Raw genomic sequence first — 25,435 nt, 5'->3', positions numbered from 1 at the left:
ATATGTTGGGGCCTGACCCTCCCAAATTACCAGAATGTCATGCATTCTGGACTTTCCAGTGATATCTGAGATGGCATCTGGCAGAAGAGCAGCAAGTCCTTGTTTAGGCTGTGAATCTTCACACTGATAATTCTGCCATTTTCTTTTCAGGGTCAGCTTGTGAACAGTTGTCAAACAACATGCTAAATGTGAATGTCAGCCCTCACTCTAAACTTTCCCTGTTCAGAGCATCAAATGAAGGCTTCATTGGTTTTATAGTGGCTTTCTGATTTTGGTAGTCCATTGAAGAAAGGAGTTTGAAAGTTGTTCTATACTGTTAACAACTATCTGCCTATGTCCTGCCTGAAATACAATGATTGTTTATGAAAAGTATCATTGATAAATGATAGTTTGGCTTGGAAAAAAATTAATGAATAGATCAAAATAGGGATGATCTAAGTTTGAGGTCCCAAAGAGTGATCCCTGATGGGATGCTGATACCCAAAATACTCATTTAGTAAACTGGTAAGAACTTTCTATATGCTGAGCACTATGGGAGACAGAGATGTATAAGACACAGCCCATGTCCTGGAGCCACTTTTAAGAGAGATGGAAACACATGAATAATGCAAAGTAGCACATACTGTGTCCCAAGAAATGGGTAAATAAATAGGTTCTCATTAGTGTACCTAGGAAAAAGATACTACTTCCAAATGGAACAGTCACATTTAATACCTCACAGAAGAAATGAAATTTGATCTAAAGAAATTGGATCTGAAGAATGGATAAGATTTTAAGTCATAGGGCCTTCTAAGGCAAAAGTTTGACATAAAATAGAAAAAATATATTTAGGGAAACAAATGCCTACTTTGGCTGGATTATGAGATTCATGTAGAAAAGAAATGGAGGATAATTTTGTAAATGTAAGATGGGGCAGTTAAAATATTTGCTGCCTAAAATTGAAAAGAGACAGTAAAGTCTCCTAATCTTGTCTTCTAGATCAGTTCTTCACAATTCATATTTCAAAAAAAGGAGTTAGAGGGTAAGAATTGCCTACAAGCCCCCCATCCCCACCCCCCCTAAAGATTTTCCCAGTTCTAATAGTAATATATTCTCATTGTAGAAAACTTGAAAGATAAAGGCATAAAGAAAATGAAAACACAAGGCACTGTTAATATTTTGATGCGTTTCTTTCTAGCCTTTTTTTCTTTGCATATATAGATGTTTTAGATCATGCTGTTGATCCAGCTTCGTCCCCTTACAACATACCACTGGACTGACTAGAAAGAAATATAAAACTATCGCTTATAAATTCTGTCCCTCAAAATGATATTGAGGCCATGTTTCTCTTTTCTTCTTATGGCATATGGTTTATTTTAAATGATTTCAGCATGCTGTCCTTGAGTAGTGAAATGAAAGGATCCTTTTAGACAATCATTATTTGTATTGGTCCTCTACATTGTAAAGTAATGTGAAAGAAAAATTGCCATAATTCAGCGTAAACTAGCAAATTCAAATCTAGTGTAGAAATGTGACTCTTGAGAGTGAGGTTATAGTTCTGATAAATTTTCCTGATTGTAATATTAATGGAGATTCTGTCTGAAGATGAAGCAGCTAGTCGGCATCTTGAACCCTGGCAAAATTTCAGTCTCCTAGGTTTCCACTTCTCTAAATGGAAATGTGAAGTTGTCTTGCTGGATGATTTTCAAGAACTCTTTAGACTTTGAGTTGGCAATACCACTATATACATTGGGCATTTTATCAATCTTAATTCCTATATACATAGATGGTCATTGCCTCTAATGCTGAGGAGAGCCAAACAATTGGGTAAATGGCTCCTCATGTCTTTTTCATGTCTTTCACCATTATCAAAAAATGTAAGTTGTGTGAAAAATGGGATGAGGCACCAAAGAACAATATAAGCATTGCTATTGACCTTTTGGAACTTCATTAATCCTCTCTCCAAGGGACTCAGGGGATAATGGTCCTGCTGAAAATAAAAATGTGATAATAAGTGGAAAACATCAGAAACTATTCCCCTCACAATCTGCTTCCAAATGCCAAGTAGGGATCCAGTCCTATTATAGGATTTAGTTCAAATGATTTGATACTGGTAAGCTTGCTTTTGAGGCAGGAATTTGTGTACTAGAGAAGGAAAAGAAGGCGCAAAGCCTAAGAAATTACTGGGGAGAGACACGTCACCAAGGACACTTGGAAATTGATTTAACCACAGATATTACCATTGGGCATTAACCTCTGGAACTGGGAGTTAGTAGCAAGTTCTAAATCTAGGGTTGCTACAGACAAGATTTTATCAGATTTTTGTGCTAGAATATTAAAAAGATCCTAAATACTTTTTTGAAAAAAATTGCTTATTATAGCTTTAGAAAAACATTGTCTACTAGTTATGGATTTATGGAATAATAAGGCAAAAAATTGACGGGGGTTGGGAAAAGATACTTTCAGATCTATCTTATGAAAATCTTAACACTTATAATCTTCCATGCTCTTTCCTTTCCCACTGTGACATTAGAAGCCTCTCACTGAAGATGGCAAAGCCACCAAACAGAAGGAGCCTGGGGTCATGAATTGTGGCTTGGAGCAAAATCCTGTTCATCAAGGATACCCATCTTGGACTACACACATGTAAGAAATAAATGTTGAACGTGTAGCCCCTAACACAATGTATCTGTTATAGCAGTTAATATATCTGAGTTAAGTAATTCAGTTAGGTACTATTATTATTTGTTTTACTGATAAGGACACTTGTGTGTTAAGATGTTAGGTAATTTACTGGAAGTCATAGAAAAGTATTAGATTTGGGATTTAAACCTAGGACTATTCAACCTCAGAACCTGCCCTCTTGATCCTTACACTGAGCTGTTAATTTTGGGTGGTGGGGGTAAAAGATTGGTTGGTTTTTTTTTTAATGCGTCATGATCTGAGATCTCCCATGGGGTAGTACTTTAAATATCTAAGGATAGCTATATATTTTCTACATTTCCTACTTATATTTCCTGTATTTCGTATTCCCTTCTGTGGTCTGAAGGGTCCCAATTCCTTGAATTCTCACAAGGTGAATTCTAGCTTTCTTAGTATTTTAATTGTTCTCTTAGTTGTACTCTAATATGCCCAAAGCCACATTCCCTGTGCTAAGTGCAACACAGCAGATGAGGTTTGAGGAGTCAAGAGGATTATGGGCTCCCTTGCCACTTAGATCAGAATTCCATACTGCTATTGGAGGTAGACTATGGTAGTAGGAAACAGTGAACTAATCACCCCAGCGTTTTTTCATTCTTGCTATGAGTGTTACTTGTTCAGTAGCAGCATTGGCGTCGCCTGGGAACTTGTTAGAAATGCAGAATCTCAAAGCACATTCCAGATCCACTGAATCAGAATCTGTAGCTTCCTCACACCTCCAGGTGATTCCCATGCACACTAAAATTTGAGAAGCACGAACTGATCAACTGCCTTTATCAAGCTACAGAGAAAACTCTTTGTGTCCTGTTTGTTTTGTTGGTTTTTGAACTGTTATTCTAACCAGTCACAAACATTTAGCTTTTGGTTCCGTCATGAGGAATTTGAGTTTGTACATTGTACATTAAACTGTGACTGTATCTAACTGTACTGTTGGAGAGTTCACAAAGTTTTCATGAACAACTCTGAAGAACTCACTCAGTTATAGGTACTGCCTAATGGATGGTTAATAAACCTGACAACCATTTCAAAGCAGAGCATGACAATGGTTAGGAGGATCCTATCCCTCCCCTCTTGCCTTCTGGTAGAATTAGTCATCCTAGTTCTGGCAAGATGACCTGAAGTGGAACCTTACTGTCTCTGAGAAACTTGGGCATGTATACGTTTTAAATGCCCCAGGTATGGTTCCTACAGTAAAATCTAAGGTGAAGGACAAGTTTGCTTCAAAGTGAATAAACCACCTCTTCAGATTTGCAAAGTACAGAAGAATGCTCACGATGTCTGCATTATGGGATTTAATAAAAAGTACCAGGGGACGTCAGAACACAACATCCCTGAGCCAAACTTCTGGGCTCTCTTCATCATAGAACAAACTCTAGAAGCCTGTAATCTTGTTGCCTCAATATCAGAATCCCTTTCTCTCATCTCTAGTGCTTCTAATATTACAGTGCTTCAGCTACTCTGCCTCTGTTAGAACTACTAATTTTTCTGCTACTACTTCTGTGGTATTCTAGTGTCTTGCACATTTTGTACCTGGGCACAATTCTCTGCATGTCACATTCAAAACTAAGAGAGAGAGGAATTAGATGGACTCATTAAATGCCATCCCTTTTGCACTGTCATATGTTTTGCACAGTGCTTTTGTGCTAAATATCTTATAGGTAGCTGGCCAACCTATTGATGGCTGCTTTGGAGTCAGGCACTGATCCCTGGTGCAGACAACTGTGGCCCACAGTGGCAATGTCGCAGGTCTAAGGCAAGGGAGATCACATGCAAGGAAGCACCCTTACCAGTATTTAGAGGGAGGCTTTAGCCTAGCAGGAGCACTATACCCTTGCTATTCAAAGTGTGGTCCATTGACAAGCAGTGTAGGCATCACCTGGGAGCATGTAAGAAATGTAAAACCTCAACTCCATCCCAGAGCTGCTCAATCAGAATCTGCATCTTAACAGATAATTAGGTGGTCTGTAAATGCATTTTAAGTGGGGGAAATACTGCTCTAAATGATTTTTAGTAAATCTAGACTTTTCTTTCTATTGTTTAAAATTGCGTTCCCCTGTGTGTCAGATCAGATCAGATCCAGGCTTAGGAATTTTAAAGCTGCCTTTAATCTTAGCCATATAGTCAGATTTCAGAAAAAGAAATTGAATCCTGGAGAGATCTGATGGCTTTCTTGAGGTCACAGCCCTAGAGTACATTTTGATTAATGCACTAGTAAGGTTAAAAAAAAAAAAAAAGAAAAAAATCATGTGCAATCTGACAATGCTGAGTCAGTTTTTGAGCTAGACAAATTAAAGGACTGGGTTGAAAATTATTAAAGCAATGGAAGAATTAGCTGACTACGTACATCAACTACGTTCAAAGGGCTTAGTGTGATTGGGGGTTGGAGAGGAGTTAAAAAGATTATCTGTTAAAAAGAAACATTGCAGTTCTTCCAGTTAGAAGCTCTAAACTTCAGCCATTGCCTTTATTTATACAGTCTTCTTCTCCTAGGAGAGATTATTAAAGTCTCTCCCATTTCTTAGCATATTTTCCCACATATTTTAGATCTTGAATTTCCATTTTGATTGCCATCAGAATGCCTTTGGCCCATACAAGTTTTTAATCCATATCAGGCACAATAATAATAAAAACAATTGTAGTAGCACTGATAGCAATAATAGTAACTAAAACATTTTTGCTCTATCTATATAAATGAGCAATTTAAGAATGTATGTGAAATTGGTATTATGTCTGAAAAACTGTGCCATTATGATCTTGAGGGTTTTCCCTGCTGAATTTTCCATTTGATTCATTCTCTGATATTATCTTTTAAAATATTTCTATTAGGTTTTGTAATGGTCATTCTTCATGCAATATTTATCAATAAAATATCTGTTCCATGGAGCTTTTAAAATGACAAAATCATACATCTGAATGCTCAAAGGCATTTTAGAGATTCTGGGACAGGCCCTTCATTTCACAGGTGAGTAAAGAGCTCCATAAATGATCAATGGCAAAGTTGAGACTGGAACCCAGGGGTCAGGGTGTTTGAATCGTCCCAGACACAAATTAGGTATCACCTGGGCTTGGGAATTGCCTGCAAGCTGAACATCCGGGTGTTTGTTTGGGTTGCTTGACACAATATTTATCACCATGGCCCAATAATTTGCCTAGGCTTTGGTTCTTCCTTTCAGGTCTACAGAGTTTTTGTTTGTGAGTTGGATACATTTCAGTTCACTCTGCCATTTTCCCTCACTGTATCATACTGCTCCTCTTGCTCTATGGGTTGATTGTGTTGCATTGTTTGCCATGGATCCTACAGACATATATTTGGTGCCTACTGTGTACCAGGCACTGCATCTCATACAGCGGGGCTCCAAGAAAAACAAGGCGTGTACCTTGCCTCCAGAAGCATCCTGTGTCATATATGAGATGTACAGACAGGTAAGCAGGTTATTAGAACACCATGTGCCAAGTGCAAAGTAGGAGCCAAGTGCTGTGCAAAATATTTTGTCACTGTTTGCATTAAGTTCTTTTTCTTCCACTTTCTGCCTTTTCTTTCATTCTCCTTGAAAAAGAATGAATATTTACAAATAGCTTAAGAATAGTAATCTTTTTGTATTATATTAATTGTCCGTTGTACTTCAAGTACTGTGATGGGTACTTGGAGATGAACCAAGTGGGGGAGAAAAACCTGTCCCCAAATGAATAACCTACATGGAATGTGCTACATGCTGTCACAGCGGATGTGCCTGGTCCTGTGGGCTACAGAGGAGGAGGGCTTAATTTGGAAAACATGGGCTTCTGGGAAATCTTTACACTGAATCTGGAAAAATAAATAGCAGTTACTTAGGCTGTGGAAGATTATTTTCCAGGCAGAAGGCAAAGGTGCCAGAGTGACTTTACTTTCCTTATGTGGGAAATCTAAGTCTGGGGCATGTCAGCTGTGGGGGAGGGGAGGATGCATAGAGACCTTCTAACTGAGCTATGGGGCACAGGAATTACTTGTCAGACCATTCTGTTGGTAGTGCAAAGCAAGTAACCAAAATCACTTGACTCTAGATTCCTTTAAATTTTAATATGTTGATGAATCACACAGAGACATAGGGTAATGCTTACTTGAATTAAAGTACAAGTGATCCTCAGCTTTCTACACATGCTACTTGGCTCTCCCTTCATGGGTGTGCCAACCCATGTTTCATCCATTGGACTTGGTCTTTCATACATTGTAAGACCCATGATAAGGAAGCACTTGGTGGCCCTGCCTCTCAGCACCCTTGCTGAGAGCACAGCCAAGGGGAATGTCATGGCCCTGCTGTCTGAGCCAGCATTTGAAGGGGGTCCCTTCTGAGCCCCCGGTCCTCTAGAATCCTGGGGTCTCTTTCTGGGGCTCTTTCCCCCATCTTTGGCTCCTCCATGTTGGGGTTGGTGGGCTAGGTTATAATGGGAACATAGTATTGGATTGACTTGACTACAGACAACCCCCATATGGGATTGGACTTTTGAAGCTCCTCTTGACTTTTGCAAAATAAGTGCACCTTGACTAAAACCTTGCTACAGGAGAGCCTGTGTCTGGCTTCAAAAATCTACAAGTGAGGGCTGCTCAGTTCAGAGGAGGGAGGGGAGGGACTGTGGGCCCTGGCTGGATTGGGAGGCTCAGTACCAGCAGGGTTTCCTTGCTGGGCACTCAGCACTTGGGAATCTTCTTAGCTGCCTGCCAGGTAGTTTGGGCGCGGGGGGCCTGAAGGAGGAAGTGTGTACAGAAACCATAATTAGGGATTTTATCATCTTTTTTTTAGCTCTCTGTAATGGAAATTCTGGAAGTCAGCAGGAACCAAACTGGCTGGGCAGGACTGTGGCAATGTTTCTCCTGACTGTTGGTGGCAGCACAGCCCACCCTTTGAGTCACAGGTATGCTCTGGGCTCTTCACCAGAGGGGCAAGAAGATGGAGAAGCCCCAGACAGCCAGCCCTCTTGTGTTATTTAAACCATTCACCCTGGTTAAGCATTTTCAGATCTGTTGTGTAATGAAAACACCACCACCACCCCTAAGCTTTCTAGGCATTTATCAATGGGCTTCATCAAGGCTGTTCTTACAAGCTGTAGTGCTGATCCCTGAGAGCTGTGCTCCTCTTCTCCCTTGCCGCCCCTTCTCCCCACCTCAGTGGATGAATTCAGCTTCTTAGTGTGCTTTCCCAGCTCTTTTCCCCCAAAGCATCAGATGGTTGTCTCTCCTGTCAGGAAGCATGAGAGAAGATTGATGCTTTCCCCTTTCATTATGCTATTGTCCTGGGATCTATGCTTCTGGCTCTGCAATCAGATGGACAAACCTGTTTTACTTCCAAGACCTTCCCAAATTGGAGCCCCAAGTATGCTTCTGCACTAACTAAGGGCCTGTTACCCAATCACCGCTCCCTCATCATTTCTCCAGGGGAACTAGTTTATGCCCTTGTGGTGTGGCCTTTCTGTTATAGGAAGGGGGTTAAGAGAAGAAATTTCTTCAAGAGTCTCCAGGAGGTTGGGCACTCAAGTGTGCATGGGTGGGTGTGAGGGAGATGATCGTCTCCTTAAGACCCGAGACCCTGCCAGTTGACTGCCTCCATCTAGGCTGGAAATGGGTCCCAGCACCCAGACCCCTCCCTGCAGCTTGCAGGGGAGGGCCCAGGGCCTGCGCTCGTCCCTTGCTTCCTCTGCTTATCCCAGACCCCAGCTCAGGGGCCACATCTCTTCGTGGATTAGAAGGTCAGGGAATATTTGTTCTGCCCCCCTGCATGAGACAGAAAGCTAGTGATGTTTGAAGTGCTGTGAGCACATTTTCCTCCTCAATATTAGGATGGAGGATCCCAGAAGCTGCCAGGTCTGTTGCCTCCAGATTGGGTTCATGTCACATGGCAGGGGGTGCGCCTGTGTCTCATGTCTCACCCACCTGTACACAGGGAGGAAAGCAGGAAGGGGTAAGCTAGGAAAACTGGTAGTCTGGGGCATAAAATCTCAGGCAGCTTATCCCTTCAAACATGTGGGGACCACCTTTCGGTAAACTGAAAGGTAAGCAAACTTCTTACCAAGTCTGACACTCCACAGATTTTTCCTCTAACCCGGGACAAACTTTGCTCCAAGAATTTCAGCTTTACAACCCAAGCATCCATCAACAGATGAATGAATAAACAAAATGTGGTAAATTCATATGATGGAATATTATTCAGCTTGTAGAAAGGAGTGAGTTTCTGATACATATCACAACATAGATGAACCCTGAAGACATCATGTTGAGTGAAAAAAATGCCAGACACAAAAGGACAGATGTATGATTTCACTATATGAAATAACTAGAATATGAAAATTCATAGAGGCAGAAAGTAGATTAGCATTTCTATTTAAGGTGATGAAGTTTTGGTAATGGATGGTGGTGATGGCAGCACAGCATCGTAAATATAATTAATACCATTGAATTGTACACTTGAAAATGGTTAAAATGGGAAATTTTGAGTTGTATATAGGTTACCATAATAAAAAGTTTAAAAAAAAATTGCAACTTTAGGGAATTTTGATAGAAAAGAATTGTGAAATCTTCCCTGCTAAGAAGCATGTCATTTGGAATTCTGTTTTAAGAGGCTAATCCCTAAGTTTGAGCAGGAAAGAGAGATGGGAAGGTGTTCTGTCTGTGCTACTCCTCTGCCATGCTCTCTGTCTCCACTGCTAAACCTCTTCAGTCTAAATAAACAGTGTATATGTTAAATATATGAAACCAGAACCGTGTGAGTTTCTTTTCATCCTAGACTTAACAATTTCAAACTTTCATCTGAAATTTTTTTTCAGGGAAGGAGGTCCCAGCTCTCAATAAAAAATAAAAGCCAAAACAAGCAAACAAAAAAACCCCACAACAGATCACACTGTCTTCCTTCAGTGCAGAGACTTCTGGTGCTGGACCTGTATGTAAACTCTCAGAGTTTATTGTAAACATTGGTTATGGCCAAATTCCACAACTCAGTACTGTTGCTGAGAATAGGTAGATGGGTGAACTTTTTTTTTTATTCCACAAATAACTTGGTTTCTCTCTGTATGTTTACTCTGAATTTGCCCAGCTGGTCAATCTCTTTTATAAGTAAAATGTGTTCGTTTTATTAAAACAAAGCCTCAAATGCAGATGATATGTTTCCCTGCTTGCTAGTGCTCACAGATTCCTTGTTGCAACTGAAGCGGGCGTGTTACTTTGATAGTAGTATGAAATAACCTTGACTTTGCCTGGGGATATTTATAATAAAACATGCGGAATTATTGCACCATAAAGCTTGCTTCACTGATTCTTGCTGATTAAAAACTTTTTTTAAAAAGACTAATGCAATAAAAAAACAAAAATATCCAACAGCTGGAGCTCAGAAGACAGCTGAACTAGAGCCACTGAGACTCTCCCATGCCCTTTGATATGTGCCCTGTGCTGGGAGAAGGGCCAGCCCAGCATCCCCTTCCCTGAGGTGCTTCATGCATCGCTTACCTTCCCGCCCCAAGCTGAGGTGAAGAATGGCCTGGAAGGGACGAGCTTGTCTTTCTGTCACCCTGGAGGCCAGTGCCAAGTTTTGCTTTAGGAAAAATTAAGGCAGAGCAGTCCCTGGTATTAGGCGAGGCAAATGTATTCCACCCTGTCCCCTGGCAGACAAGCAGAACAGGACGGAGGCATTTTTAATTGATGCTAGAAGCTTGCAAGGCTAAGAAGCTGGCAGGAGCTGACATAACCCTTTATTCCTCCTTCCAAGGGGTCCATTGTCCAGTTTTACCAGGCACATCCTTAAGGGCACGGTAAAATCAGACCTGGTAGGTTTTTTTTTTTTCCCCCTTAGCTGGTGGCCAGAATCAAATTGGTTTCATCAGGCCTGGAGGGCAGATGCATAAGCATTAATTGGTGCATTTAGCCTTAATCCTTATTTTCTATGGGTGCTTTAACCTCTCCCATCTGTGCCTGTTTGGGTCCCTAACTACCACCCTATTTTCTTTTCTTACTTCCCCTCATCCTTCTTCAACCCCTTCCCGAGCCACACACATGTTCACACACACACACACACACCCCTAATTCTTAATCTATCCATGTCAGAAATTTCCCTCACCCTAGCTCAAGGGAAAAATCTGTTTTAGAAAGGAAAAAACAAAATGCATTTTCTTATTCCCCACAAGTGACTGAAGAATACTGTGATGCATTTCTCCTACGACCTGTGATGCTCAGTCTCACGTGGGAAGTACCTTCTGATGGCGGCACCTCTCACCATGCTTGTAACCAACCCTGGGTGACTCTTACCAATAATTATTATTATTATTGTATGCTGTATGGTGGGGATCACATTTCATTCTTTTTTTCCGTGTGACTATCCCATGACTGCAGTACCATTTGTGGAAATTTTTTTTGCGAGGGTGGAGGGAAGTGCACAAGCCGGGAATCAAGCCCGGGTCTCCTGCATGGCAGGCGAGAATTCTACTACTGAACTACCCTTGCATGCATTCCCTCCCCCCAATTATTTTTAATGATAGTAATTTAATAATAGAATGAGATTTGCAAAATATATGTAAAGTATAAAGAATAATGATTCAGTGGACGCCCAAGTCGCTAACACCCATTTTATATAAAAGGACATCATTCTCCTCCATGGGTCCCCTGGGTGATCTCCCTGATCCCACCACCTCCTGTCTCCATTTAGAAGTAATCACCAATCCAAGTCCCCTTGCTTTTCTTTATATTTTTATCACGTATATTGATATATCTAACTCGAATTTTCAGTCATCCTTTTTTTGTATCTTATTGGATTCTATATGATTGAATTATGCAGTACATATCCTGCAACTTACTTTATTCCTCTCAACCTTGGGCTACTGAGAAGTACCATTTTGACTACAGGAGTGAATAGTTCAGTTTTGTGTGGCTGTACTGTGCCCCATTTTATGTTCCCATGGACATTTAGATTGTCTTTAGGTTTTACTCTGCTGCACTATGTACATTCTAGACATATCTCCTTGTTCAACACTTTCTTTAAAAGTGAAATTGCTGGGTTATAGCATATGTATGTCTTCAATTCTCCAATTCTCTGGCAGGTAGTGTAGTAAGTGTTCTTTTTATTTCATATCCTTACCAACACAATATTGTTTTTAATGTTTGCCAGTCTGGTGGTGGGAAATGAGATCTCATTGTAGTTTCAACTGGAATTGTCCTGTTCCTTAATGAGAACAGGTATCTTTTCGTATGCTAATTGACTATGGTGAAACATCTATTCAAATATTTCGTCTATTTTCCTATTGCTTGTGTTTCTTATAGGATTTGTAGGAGTTCTTTATATTTTTTGGATACAATCACTAGTCAACTGTGTATGTTACAAATACATGTTCCCAATTTTGACTTGTGTTTTTGCTCTCTTTATAGTGGCTTTTGATAAACAGAAGTTATTAATTTTGACTTGTTAAATGATTTGGTCTTTCACTTTATAAGTTTATGTATCATTGTGTCCAGTTTAAGAAATCCTTCCCTACTACAAGTTCATTATGTTGTCTTTCAAAAGTTTCACAGTTTTGTATATAGCTTTTATAGTGTGACCATGTGATTGTGAAAACCTTGGGTCTGTTGCTCATTTTATCCAGGGTATCGACAGATGAGTAAAATAAATTAGGAAAACTAACTAAATAAATAATAGGGGAGATAAGGGGCAAAAAAAAATGGGCAGATTAAAATACTATGGTCAATGAGAGGAAGGGAGAAGGGGTATGGGATGTATGAGTTTTTTCTTTTTATTTCTTTTCCTGGAGTGATGCAAATGCTCAATACACGACTATGTGATGATATTGTGAGCCAATGATTGAATGCTTTGGATGGATAGTATGTGTATGACAATTTCTCTATAAAAATATTTTTTAAATAAATAATAAAATAGAATAGCAGTTTAATTTTTAAAAAAGTTTTATAGTTTTGTCTTTTGCATTTAGCTCTTAGCCTACCTGAAATTGATTTTCTTTTTTATGCTGTAAGTTCAAGGCCCAATTTTAGTTATTTCTCTATATGGGTAAGCCATTGTTCCATCAGTTTTTGGTCTGTCCTTTCCCCTTGATCTGCCTATGCTGCCAACACCATATATATATATGGATTTCTTTTAGGCCCTCAGACCTTTTGGTTAATTTATTTAATCCCAGTGCTGCACTGTTTTTATTATAGCTATAATTTTAACTATAACGTTAAAATAAATATTGGTATCTTATAATGAAAACCTCTCCACCCCCAGCATTCTTCAATAATGTCTTGGAGCAGGTTCTTCTCCCTTTGCATTTCCATATAAATTTTAGAATCAGCTTGTCAGGTTCCACAGCATTCTGTTGCTATTTTTATTAGAATTGAGCTAAATCTGTGGGTGAATTTGAGGATAATTGATATCACTCTTAATTATAAAATTCTGATGCTATTCTAGATTGTATCTTTAAAATTCATTTTCTAAAGTTTGTTGTTGGATGGAAATATAATTGACTTTTGTATATTGATTTTATATCCATACTTATATACTTTATATACTCAATAAAAATCCCATTAATGCTAATAATTTTTTGTAGATTTTTTGGGTTGATTCTGAAGTTTGTTGCATCATCTGCAAATAATAACAGCTTTATTTCTTCCTTTGCAATTTTAATATTTTTTTCTTGCCCTCCTCTGTTGGTTAGAATCTCTAGAATTAGAAGTAATTATCCTGGACACCCTCAACTTGTTTCTGATATTAAAGGAAATACATATGGCATTTTATTATTGAGGATGATGTCTGTTGATACTCTTTATCAGGCTAAAGAAGTTCCTATCTATCATTAGGTTGTTAATAAGTTTTTTGAATATTTGTACAAATACAAAAATTTATGTTTTAAAAATTGTTAACAACTTCCGGAGAAGATGGCGGCTTAGTAAGACGCGCGGGTCTTAGTTCCTCCTCCAGAAAAGCAATTAAAGAAACAGAAACAATACGAAACAGCTCCCGGAGTCACAACAGAGACCAAAAAGACAGCGTACCCCATTCTGGAACGGCTGAACGGGCAGGGAGAATCCGCTGCGGTGAGATATCCAAGGGGTGCACGTTTTCCCGGCCGGGGCGGCTGGCGACTGTGGTCCCCTCAACGCACGTGGCTCCCCGGTCTGACTGGGAACATTGGATAGCGGGGCCCTCCCGTCACGCTTGGCGTCTCGGGCCAGCTGGGCAATTTGGACCGGCACTCCCCCAAGCCGCGGCCAGCGAGCCCCGCCTCCATGCACGGTTTCCCGGGCCGACTGCCCCGCAGACAAACGACCGCCACGAGCGCCACCTACTGGGCAGGAAAAGAAAAACAGAGCCCAGAGATTCCACAGAAAAACCTTTCAACCAGCTGGGTCCCACACCCAGGGAAATCTGATCAAATGCCCAGACACCAGCAGAAAATAATGGATGACGCTCGGAAAATTGAAGATATGGCCCAGTCAAAGGAACAAACCAATAGTTCAAATGAGATACAGGAGCTGAGACAACTAATGCTGAATATACGAACAGAAATGGAAAAACTCTTCAAAAACCAAATCAATAAATTGAGGGAGGACATGAAGAAGACATGGGCTGAACAAAAAGAAGAAATAGAAAATCTGAAAAAACAAATCACAGAACTTGTGGGAGTGAAGGACAAAGAAGAAAAAATGGAAAAAACAATGGATACCTACAATGGTAGATCTAAAGAGACAGAAGCTACAATTAGTGAACTGGAGGATGGAACATCTGAATTCCAAAAAGAAACAGAAACTATAGGGAAAAGAATGGAAAAACTTGAGCAGGGAATCAGGGAACTGAATGACAATATGAAGCGCACAAATATACGTGTTGTGGGTGTCCCAGAAGGAGAAGAGAAGGGAAAAGGAGGAGGAAAACTAATGGAAGAAATTATCACTGAAAATTTCCCAACTCTTATGAAAGACCTAAAATTACAGATCCAAGAAATGCAGCGCACCCCAAAGAGATTAGACCCAAATAGGCATTCTCCAAGACACTTACTAGTTAGAATGTCAGAGGTCAAAGAGAAAGAGAGGATCTTGAAAGCAGCAAGAGAAAAACAGTCTGTCACATACAAGGGAAACCCAATAAGACTATGTGTAGATTTCTCAGCAGAAACCGTGGAAGCTAGAAGACAGTGGGATGATATATTTAAATTACTAAAAGAGAAAAACTGCCAACCAAGACTCCTATATCCAGCAAAATTGTCCTTCAAAAATGAAGGAGAAATTAAAACATTTATAGACAAAAAGTCACTGAGAGAATTTGTGACCAAGAGACCAGCTCTGCAAGAAATACTAAAGGGAGCACTAGAGTCAGATACGAAAAGACAGAAGAGAGAGGTATGGAGTAAAGTGTAGAAAGAAGGAAAATCAGATATGATATATATAATACAAAAGGCAAAATGGTAGAGGAAAATATTATCCAAACAGTAATAACACTAAAAGTTAATGGACTGAATTTCCCAATCAAAAGACATAGAATGGCAGAATGGATTACGACCCAGCAATACCACTGCTAGGTATCTACTCAAAGGACTTAAGGGCAAAGACACAGACGGACATTTGCACACCAGTGTTTATAGCAGCATTATCTACAATTGCAAAGAGATGGAAACAGCCAAAATGTCCATCAACAGACGAGTCGCTAAACAAACTGTGGTATATACATACAATGGAATATTATGCAGCTTTAAGACAGGATAAACTTATGAAGCATGTAATAACATGGATGGACCTAGAGAACATTATGCTGAGTGAGTCTAGCCAAAAACTAAAGGACAAATACTGTATGATCCCACTGATGTGAACCAACATTCGAGAATAAACTTGGAATATGTCATTGGTAACAGAGTCCAGCAGGAGTTAGAGACAGGGTAAGATAATGGGTAATTGGAGCTGAAGGGATACAGACTGTGCAACAGGACTGGATACAAAAACTCAAAAATGGACAGCACAATAATACCTAAGTGTAATGTAACTAGGTTGGAACACTGAATGAAGCTGCACCTGAAATATGGTTTTTTGTTTGTTTGTTTGTGTGTATCTTTTGTTTTTGTTTTTTTTCTTTTTCCTTTTTATATATATATATTTTATTAGTATTATTTTAATTCTCTTTTCTATATTAACATTCTATATCTTTTTCTGCTGTTTTGCTAGTTCTTTTCCTAAATCGATGCAAATGTACTAAGAAATGATGATCATACATCTATGTGATGATACTAAGAATTACTGAGTGCATGTGTAGAATGGAATGATTTCTAAATGTTGTGTTAATTTCTTTTCTTTTTTTTGATTAATAAAAAAAATTTAAAAAAAATCGTTAACAAGGTAGTTTTTTTTATTGTTAAACTTTTATCCATCCTATAAATGCAGGAATTACAAAAACTTGGTAGAAACTTTGAATGACCATATAATATATGGTTGTATAATATATTTGGATGTAGTATTTTAACAACTGCATTTTCTTCTTTTATTGAGAGGATGATACGGCTTTTCTTCTTTAATCTGTTAATGGGATAGATTACATTAATTGGATTTAGAATGTTTCTTACCAATTAGGTCATAATGATTTTATACGGTGCTGGAGTTTATTAGTGTTCTGGTTGTGTATTGCTGCCTAACAAACTATCCTTAAAACTTAGTGGTTTAAAACAATATCCATTTTATTATATCTGTGATTTTGCTGGTCAGGAATTTGGATAGGGCTCAACTGGAGTTGCTCCATGTGGGCTCATTGGGTCACTTGGTGATATCAAGCTGGCAGATGGTCTGACTGGTGGGTCTAAGACAGCCTCATTGACATTTGAATCACCTTGGATTGTCAAATGCAATGCCTTTTTGTGGCCTCTGCAGCTAGTATTCTCCAGGTAGTCTGATTTCTTACATGGCAGTTCAGGGAGTTTCTTCAGACCAAGGCTGAGACTACAAGCTGCTTTTCACTAGCCCTGGAGTCACACAGCGTCACTTCTACCACATTCTATTGAGAAACATTCTAGAGCCAACTCAGATTCAAGAAGGAAAGAGTAGTTAAAAAAAATAGAAAAAGAATGTAGTTATCTCTAGTCTACCATAGTTAACTAATAGTTTATGATATTTCAGCCTTATTTCATAAGGGAGATTGTAACTTTCCTTTCTAGTACTGTGCTTGTCTGGTTTTGCCATCAAGGTTAAGCTAACCTCATTAAAATGAGATGATGAACCTTACTTATTTTTCTATATTCTGAAATAACTGGTTTATGACTAGTTTCATTTCTTGAATATTGGTAGAAATTGCTGTTAAAGTAATTTAAGCCTAGTGTTTCCTTTTTGGGAGAAGATCCTAAAATATTAATTCAATTCATTTAATGGTTATAGTATAATTTGAGTTTTCTATTTTTTCTTTAATTGGCTATGGAAAATTATATTTATCTAGTAATTTGCCCATTTCATCTAAATTTCAACTTGTTGACATAGACATAGTTATAATAATCTCTTAAATATTTTTAATATCTGTGAAATCTGTAGTTATATCTCATTTTTTATTTCTGATATTATGTGTGTCTTCCCACATTTATTTTTTATCAATATTGCTAGAAAGTTACCGATTTTATCAGTTTTTTCAAAGAAACAACTTTTTGCTGTTGCTCTTTGTTACATGTTTATTTTCTATGTCATTAATTTCTTATCTTTATTTATGTACTTCATCTTTTTTTGGATTTATTCTATTCTTTTTTTTTTTTAGCTTTTTTTTTTATTAATTAAAAAAAAGAATTAACAAAACAATTAGAAATCATTCCAATCTACATGTACAATCAGTAATCCTTAATAACATCACATAGTTGCATATTCATCATTTCTTAGTACATTTGCATCGATTTAGAAAAAGAAATAAAAAGACAACAGAATAAGAATTAAAACAATAATAGAAAGAAAAAAAAACAAAAAAAACAAAAACAAAAAACCTATACCTCACATGCAGCTTCATTCAGTGTTTTAACATAATTGCATTACAATTGGGTAGTATTGTGCTGTCCATTTCTGAGTTTTTATATCCAGTCCCGTTGTACAGTCTGTATCCCTTCATCTCCAATTATCCCTTCTCTTTTTTTTTTTTTTTAATTAACGGAAAAAAAGAAATTAACCCAACATTTAGAGATCATACCATTCTACACATGCAATCATTAATTCTTAACATCATCACATAGATGCATGATCATCATTTCTTAGTACATTTGCATTGGTTTAGAAGAACTAGCAACATAACCGAAAAAGATATAGAATGTTAATATAGAGAAAAAAATAAAAGTAATAATAGTAAAATCAAAACAAAACAAAACAAAACAAAACAAAAACCTATAGCTCAGATGCAGCTTCATTCAGTGTTTTAACATGATTACTTTACAATTAGGTATTATTGTGCTGTCCATTTTTGAGTTTTTGTATCTAGTCCTGTTGCACAGTCTGTATGCCTTCAGCTTCAATTACCCATTGTCTTACCCTGTTTCTAACTCCTGCTGAACTCTGTTACCAATGACATATTTCAAGTTTATTCTCGAATGTCCGTTCACATCAGTGGGACCATACAGTATTTGTCCTTTAGTTTTTGGCTGGATTCACTCAGCATAATATTCTCTAGGTCCATCCATGTTATTACATGGTTCATAAGTTTATCCTGTCTTAAAGCTGCATAGTATTCCATCGTATGTATATACCACAGTTTGTTTAGCCACTCTTCTGTTGATGGAGATTTCGGCTGTTTCCATCTCTTTGCAATTGTAAATAATGCTGCTATAAACATTGGTGTGCAAATGTCCGTTTGTGTCTTTGCCCTTAAGTCCTTTGAGTAGATACCTAGCAATGGTATTGCTGGGTCGTATGGCAAGTCTATATTCAGCTTTTTGAGGAACCGCCAAACTGCCTTCCACAGTGGTTGCACCCTTTGACATTCCCACCAACAGTGGATAAGTGTGCCTCTTTCTCCGCATCCTCTCCAGCACTTGTCATTTTCTGTTTTGTTGATAATGGCCATTCTGGTGGGTGTGAGATGATATCTCATTGTGGTTTTGATTTGCATTTCTCTAATGGCCAGGGACATTGAGCATCTCTTCATGTGCCTCTTGGCCATCCGTATTTCCTCTTCTGAGAGGCGTCTGTTCAAGTCTTTTTCCCATTTTGTAATTGGGTTGGCTGTCTTTTTGTTGTTGAGATGAACAATCTCTTTATAAATTCTGGATACTAGACCTTTATCTGATATATCATTTCCAAATATTGTCTCCCATTGTGAAGGCTGTCTTTCTACTTTCTTGATGAAGTTCTTTGATGCACAAAAGTGTTTAATTTTGAGGAGTTCCCATTTATTTATTTCCTTCTTCAGTGCTCTTGCTTTAGGTTTAAGGTCCATAAAACCGCCTCCAGTTGTAAGATCCATAAGATATCTCCCAACATTTTCCTCTAACTGTTTTATGGTCTTAGACCTAATGTTTAGATCTTTGATCCATTTTGAGTTAACTTTTGTATAGGGTGTGAGAGATGGGTCTTCTTTCATTCTTTTGCATATGGATATCCAGTTCTCTAGGCACCATTTATTGAAGAGACTGCTCTGTCCCAGGTGAGTTGGCTTGACTGCCTTATCAAAGATCAAATGTCCATAGATGAGAGGGTCTATATCTGAGCACTCTATTCGATTCCATTGGTCGATATATCTATCTCTATGCCAATACCATGCTGTTTTGACCACTGTGGCTTCATAATATGCCTTAAAGTCAGGCAGCGCGAGACCTCCAGCTTCGTTTTTTTTCCTCAAGATGTTTTTAGCAATTCGGGGCACCCTGCCCTTCCAGATAAATTTGCTTATTGGTTTTTCTATTTCTGAAAAATAAGTTGTTGGGATTTTGATTGGTATTGCATTGAATCTGTAAATCAATTTAGGTAGGATTGACATCTTAACTATATTTAGTCTTCCGATCCATGAACACGGTATGCCCTTCCATCTATTTAGGTCTTCTGTGATTTCTTTTAGCAGTTTTTTGTAGTTTTCTTTATATAGGTTTTTTGTCTCTTTAGTTAAATTTATTCCTAGGTATTTTATTCTTTTAGTTGCAATTGTAAATGGGATCCGTTTCTTGATTTCCCCCTCAGCTTGTTCATTACTAGTGTATAGAAATGCTACAGATTTTTGAATGTTGATCTTGTAACCTGCTACTTTGCTGTACTCATTTATTAGCTCTAGTAGTTTTGTTGTGGATTTTTCCGGGTTTTCGACGTATAGTATCATATCGTCTGCAAACAGTGATAGTTTTACTTCTTCCTTTCCAATTTTGATGCCTTGTATTTCTTTTTCTTGTCTAATTGCTCTGGCTAGAACCTCCAACACAATGTTGAATAATAGTGGTGATAGTGGACATCCTTGTCTTGTTCCTGATCTTAGGGGGAAAGTTTTCAATTTTTCCCCATTGAGGATGATATTAGCTGTGGGTTTTTCATATATTCCCTCTATCATTTTAAGGAAGTTCCCTTGTATTCCTATCTTTTGAAGTGTTTTCAACAGGAAAGGATGTTGAATCTTGTCGAATGCCTTCTCTGCATCAATTGAGATGATCATGTGATTTTTCTGCTTTGATTTGTTGATATGGTGTATTACATTAATTGATTTTCTTATGTTGAACCATCCTTGCATACCCGGGATGAATCCTACTTGGTCATGATGTATAATTCTTTTAATGTGTTGTTGGATACGATTTGCTAGAATTTTATTGAGGATTTTTGCATCTGTATTCATTAGAGAGATTGGTCTGTAGTTTTCTTTTTTTGTAATATCTTTGCCTGGTTTTGGTATGAGGGTGATGTTGGCTTCATAGAATGAATTAGGTAGTTTTCCCTCCACTTCGATTTTTTTGAAGAGTTTGAAGAGAATTGGTACTAATTCTTTCTGGAACGTTTGGTAGAATTCACATGTGAAGCCATCTGGTCCTGGACTTTTCTTTTTAGGAAGCTTTTGAATGACTAATTCAATTTCTTTACTTGTGATTGGTTTGTTGAGGTCATCTATGTCTTCTTGAGTCAAAGTTGGTTGTTCATGTCTTTCCAGGAACCCGTCCATTTCCTCTAAATTGTTGTATTTATTAGCGTAAAGTTGTTCATAGTATCCTGTTATTACCTCCTTTATTTCTGTGAGGTCAGTAGTTATGTCTCCTCTTCCATTTCTGATCTTATTTATTTGCATCCTCTCTCTTCTTCTTTTTGTCAATCTTGCTAAGGGCCCATCAATCTTATTGATTTTCTCATAGAACCAACTTCTGGCCTTATTGATTTTCTCTATTGTTTTCATGTTTTCAATTTCATTTATTTGTGCTCTAATCTTTGTTATTTCTTTCCTTTTGCTTGCTTTGGGGTTAGCTTGCTGTTCTTTCTCCAGTTCTTCCAAATGGATAGTTAATTCCTGAATTTTTGCCTTTTCTTCTTTTCTGATATAGGCATTTAGAGCAATAAATTTCCCTCTTAGCACTGCCTTTGCTGCGTCCCATAAGTTTTGATATGTTGTGTTTTCATTTTCATTCGCCTCGAGGTATTTGCTAATTTCTCTTGCAATTTCTTCTTTGACCCAGTCGTTGTTTAGGAGTGTGTTGTTGAGCCTCCACGTATTTGTGAATTTTCTGGCACTCTGCCTATTATTGATTTCCAACATCATTCCTTTATGGTCCGAGAAAGTGTTGTGTAAGATTTCAATCTTTTTAAATTTGTTAAGACTTGCTTTGTGACCCAGCATATGGTCTATCTTTGAGAATGATCCATGAGCACTTGAGAAAAAGGTGTATCCTGCTGTTGTGGGATGTAATGTCCTATAAATGTCTATTAAGTCTAGTTCATTTATAGTAATATTCAGATTCTCTATTTCTTTGTTGATCCTCTGTCTAGATGTTCTGTCCCTTGATGAGAGTGGTGAGTTGAAGTCTCCAACTATTATGGTATATGAGTCTATTTCCCTTTTCAGTGTTTGCAGTATATTCCTCACGTATTTTGGGGCATTCTGATTCGGTGCATAAATATTTATGATTGTTATGTCTTCTTGTTTAATTGTTCCTTTTATTAGTATATAGTGTCCTTCTTTGTCTCTTTTAACTGTTTTACATTTGAAGTCTAATTTGTTGGATATTAGTATAGCCACTCCTGCTCTTTTCTGGTTGTTATTTGCATGAAATATCTTTTCCCAACCTTTCACTTTCAACCTATGTTTATCTTTGGGTCTAAGATGTGTTTCCTGTAGACAGCATATAGAAGGATCCTGTTTTTTAATCCATTCTGCCAATCTATGTCTTTTGATTGGGGAATTCAGTCCATTGACATTTAGTGTTATTACTGTTTGGATAATATTTTCCTCTAACATTTTGCCTTTTGTATTATATATATCATATCTGATTTTCCTTCTTTCTACACTCTTTTCCATATCTCTCTCTTCTGTCTTTTTGTATCTGACTCTAGTGCTCCCTTTAGTATTTCTTGCAGAGCTGGTCTCTTGGTCACAAATTCTTTCAGTGACTTTTTGTCTGAGAATGTTTTAATTTCTCCCTCATTTTTGAAGGATAATTTTGCTGGATATAGGAGTCTTGGTTGGCAGTTTTTCTCTTTTAGTATTTTAAATATATCATCCCACTGTCTTCTAGCTTCCATGGTTTCTGCTGAGAAATCTACACAAAGTCTTATTGGGTTTCCCTTGTATGTAATGGATTGTTTTTCTTTTGCTGCTTTCAAGATCTTCTCTTTCTCTTTGACCTCTGACATTCTAACTAGTAAGTGTCTTGGAGAACGCCTATTTGGGTCTAATCTCTTTGGGGTGCGCTGCACTTCTTGGATCTGTAATTTTAGGTCTTTCATAAGAGTTGGGAAATTTTCAGTGATAATTTCTTCCATTAGTTTTTCTCCTCCTTTTCCCTTCTCTTCTCCTTCTGGGACACCCACAACACGTGTATTTGTGCGGTTCATATTGTCCTTGAGTTCCCTGATACCCTGTTCAAATTTTTCCATTCTTTTCCCTATAGTTTCTGTTTCTTTTTGGAATTCAGATGTTCCATCCTCCAAATCACTAATTCTATCTTCTGTCTCTTTAAATCTATCATTGTAGCTATCCATTATTTTTTCTATGTTTGCTACTTTATCCTTCACTTCCATAAGTTCTGCGATTTGTTTTTTCAGTTTTTCTATTTCTTCTTTATGTTCAGCCCATGTCCTCTTCATGTCCTCCCTCAATTTATCGATTTCATTTTTGAAGAGTTTTTCCATTTCTGTTCGTATATTCAGCATTAGTTGTCTCAGCTCTTGTGTCTCATTTGAGCTATTGGTTTGTTCCTTTGACTGAGCCATATTCTCAATCTTTTGAGCGTGGACAGTTATCTTCTGCTGCTGGCGTCTGGGCATTTATTCAGATTTCTCTTGGTGTTGGACCCAGCAAGGTTGTAATATTTTTCTGTGAAATCTCTGGGTTCTGTTTTTCTTATCCTGCCCAGTAGGTGGCGCTCGTGGCACACGTTTGTCTGCGGGTCCCACCAGTAAAAGGTGCTGTGGGACCTTAAACTTTGGAAAACTCTCGCCGTCCTGGGGGTTCGCTAGCCGAAGCGGCTTGAGCCGGCCCGGGGTCCGAATGCAGGGAGGGTTGCTGGTCGCCGCAGCCAGGGAAAGAGCCCGTCCGAATTTCCTAGTCGGCCCTGGGCAACAAGCGTGACGGGAGGGCGCCAGCGGCAGCGGCCCGCCCGAGAGAGTGCACGTTCCCCGGGAGTCACGGGGTCACCGTTCTCCGCGGCCTGGGGGTTTCCGATCCAATTCTCTCAGTTGGTCCGGGGGCTGCGCGTGGTGTGGGCGCCAGTCGCCTTGGTTTCAGGGGACCACCTCTCCAATTCTCCCAGCCGGCCCGGGAAGGGGGAAGGGAGTAACTCTGGCCGCTTGCCACCCCGCCCGGTAAGGCCCGCGCGCCTCGGCGATCTCACCCAAGCTGCTTCTCTCAGCCAGCCAGCCGTTCCAGGATGGGGTACGCTGTCTTTTTTATCTCTGTTGTGGCTTTGGGCGCTTTCTGTATCGTTTCTACTCCCCTAGTAGGTGTCCTGTAGAAGAAACTAAGATCCGCGCGTCTTACTAAGCCGCCATCTTCCAGGAACGTCTCTATTCTTTTTTATCTTCTTAAGTTGTATACTTAGTTCATTAATTCTAAGTTTCATGCTTAGCTTCTCTCATCCATTTATTATTAAGTCTATTTTCAAATTTCTAATCATTAGGAAATTATCTTTTTGTTTTTGATTTCTCATTGTAACTGTTTTATAGTCAGAAAATGTGCTCTGTGTGATAACAATGCTTCAGAATATGTTGAGACTTTATTTTGGTTCAGTGCGTGGTTACTGAAAATATTCTTTAGTATAGTTTTCTGTAAGTATACATTAGATTAATCTTGTGGTGTTCAAATCTTCAGTGTTCTGATAGAATTTTTTTTCCTCCTTTATCTTTCAGTTACTGACATAGCTACATTAAAATTTCCTACCATGAGAGTGAATTTATCTATTTTCCCCTTGTAATTGTATATATTTTCACTTTATATATTTAGAACCTATGTCATTAGGTATGCATGTGTTTAAAATTGCTTTATTTCTCTGGTGAACTAAAACTTTAATCACTGTGTATTGATCCCATTTATTTCTAGAAATGCTTTATGCCTTAGAGTCTATTTTGTACACATTTAATTTTGGTACATTAGATTTCTGTGGTTAGAATTTGCCTAGAATATTACTTCCTACCTGTTACATTCTCATGTTTTAAATGTGTTTTCTATATAGCAATAAAGATATATTTTTTAAATTAAAACCTAGTTAGTTGATAGTGGTTGAGTTACTGATATATTTGCAATTATATATGCCATTTTATATAATCTCTCTGTTAGTCCCACCTTGAATATTTCTTCGTCTCTCTTTTCTTGCCTTCTTTATTTTAATATTAACTTTCTTATTTTAACTTTTTATTTTTGAAATTTATAATTTTATAAATTCTATATCAACTTATATAGAATTTGTAATTATTCTCTCCACATACAAAAGTAGCAGGAATAATTTAATGAATCTTTATGAAATCATCTCAGCCTTAACAATGGTCAACAAATTTTATCTTATTTCACCTACCTTCTATTCCAACACTGAATTGCTTTTGGAGAAAAACTGACCCATTATATAATTCCATCCACAAATTCTTCAGTATGCATCTGTAATATAAAAGTGATAGTTTTAAAAACAAACTGTATTACTAATGTTACACTGAAAAAATAACAGTTCCTTAATAATTATTGATAGTGTTCTAGTTAAAATAGGTGTTAAACTTTTCCTAATTATCTCACAATGTTATTGTTTTTTGTATGCTGTGTGGTGGGGTCACATTTCATTATTTTTCCATGTGAGTGTCCCATTATTGCAGCACCATTTGTTGAATTTTTGTTTGTTTGCTTTGCTTGTTTGTTTGTTTTAGGGGAAGTTCATGGACCACTAATTGAACCCAAGTCTCCTGCATGGCTAGTGAGAATTCTACCACTGAACTACCCTTGCACCCCTTCACAATGATTTGTTTTTTATAGTTGGTTTGTCCTAAATTGGATCTAATAAGGTCCACAATTTATTTATTCTTCTGAATATTTTTAATCTCATTTTCCCTCTTATTAGCTTAGAAAGATACACTTCATTTCTATTCTTTCTTGTTATTCTAAAAATTCTAACTTATCAATGTCTGAAATTAATCAATATCTTTACCCTCTTT

General features: G+C 38.0%; 1 long non-coding RNA gene across 1 annotated transcript in view; it reads left to right on the top strand.

Annotated features, from left to right (window-relative positions):
- Positions 1-6,006: 6,006 nt before the first annotated feature.
- The window catches only part of LOC143662661 (uncharacterized), a 34,760-nt gene continuing 15,331 nt past the window's right edge, over positions 6,007-25,435 (top strand). The window contains exons 1-2 of the long non-coding RNA XR_013165526.1: positions 6,007-6,102; positions 7,458-7,569. This is a non-coding gene — a long non-coding RNA (uncharacterized LOC143662661). The remainder of the gene's footprint in view (positions 6,103-7,457; positions 7,570-25,435) is intronic.

This window comes from Tamandua tetradactyla, chromosome 18, assembly GCF_023851605.1.
Source record: "Tamandua tetradactyla isolate mTamTet1 chromosome 18, mTamTet1.pri, whole genome shotgun sequence".
NCBI lineage: Eukaryota > Metazoa > Chordata > Mammalia > Pilosa > Myrmecophagidae > Tamandua > Tamandua tetradactyla.
Note: the sequence above shows the minus strand (reverse complement) of the source record. Positions and strands in the feature narration are given on the sequence as shown.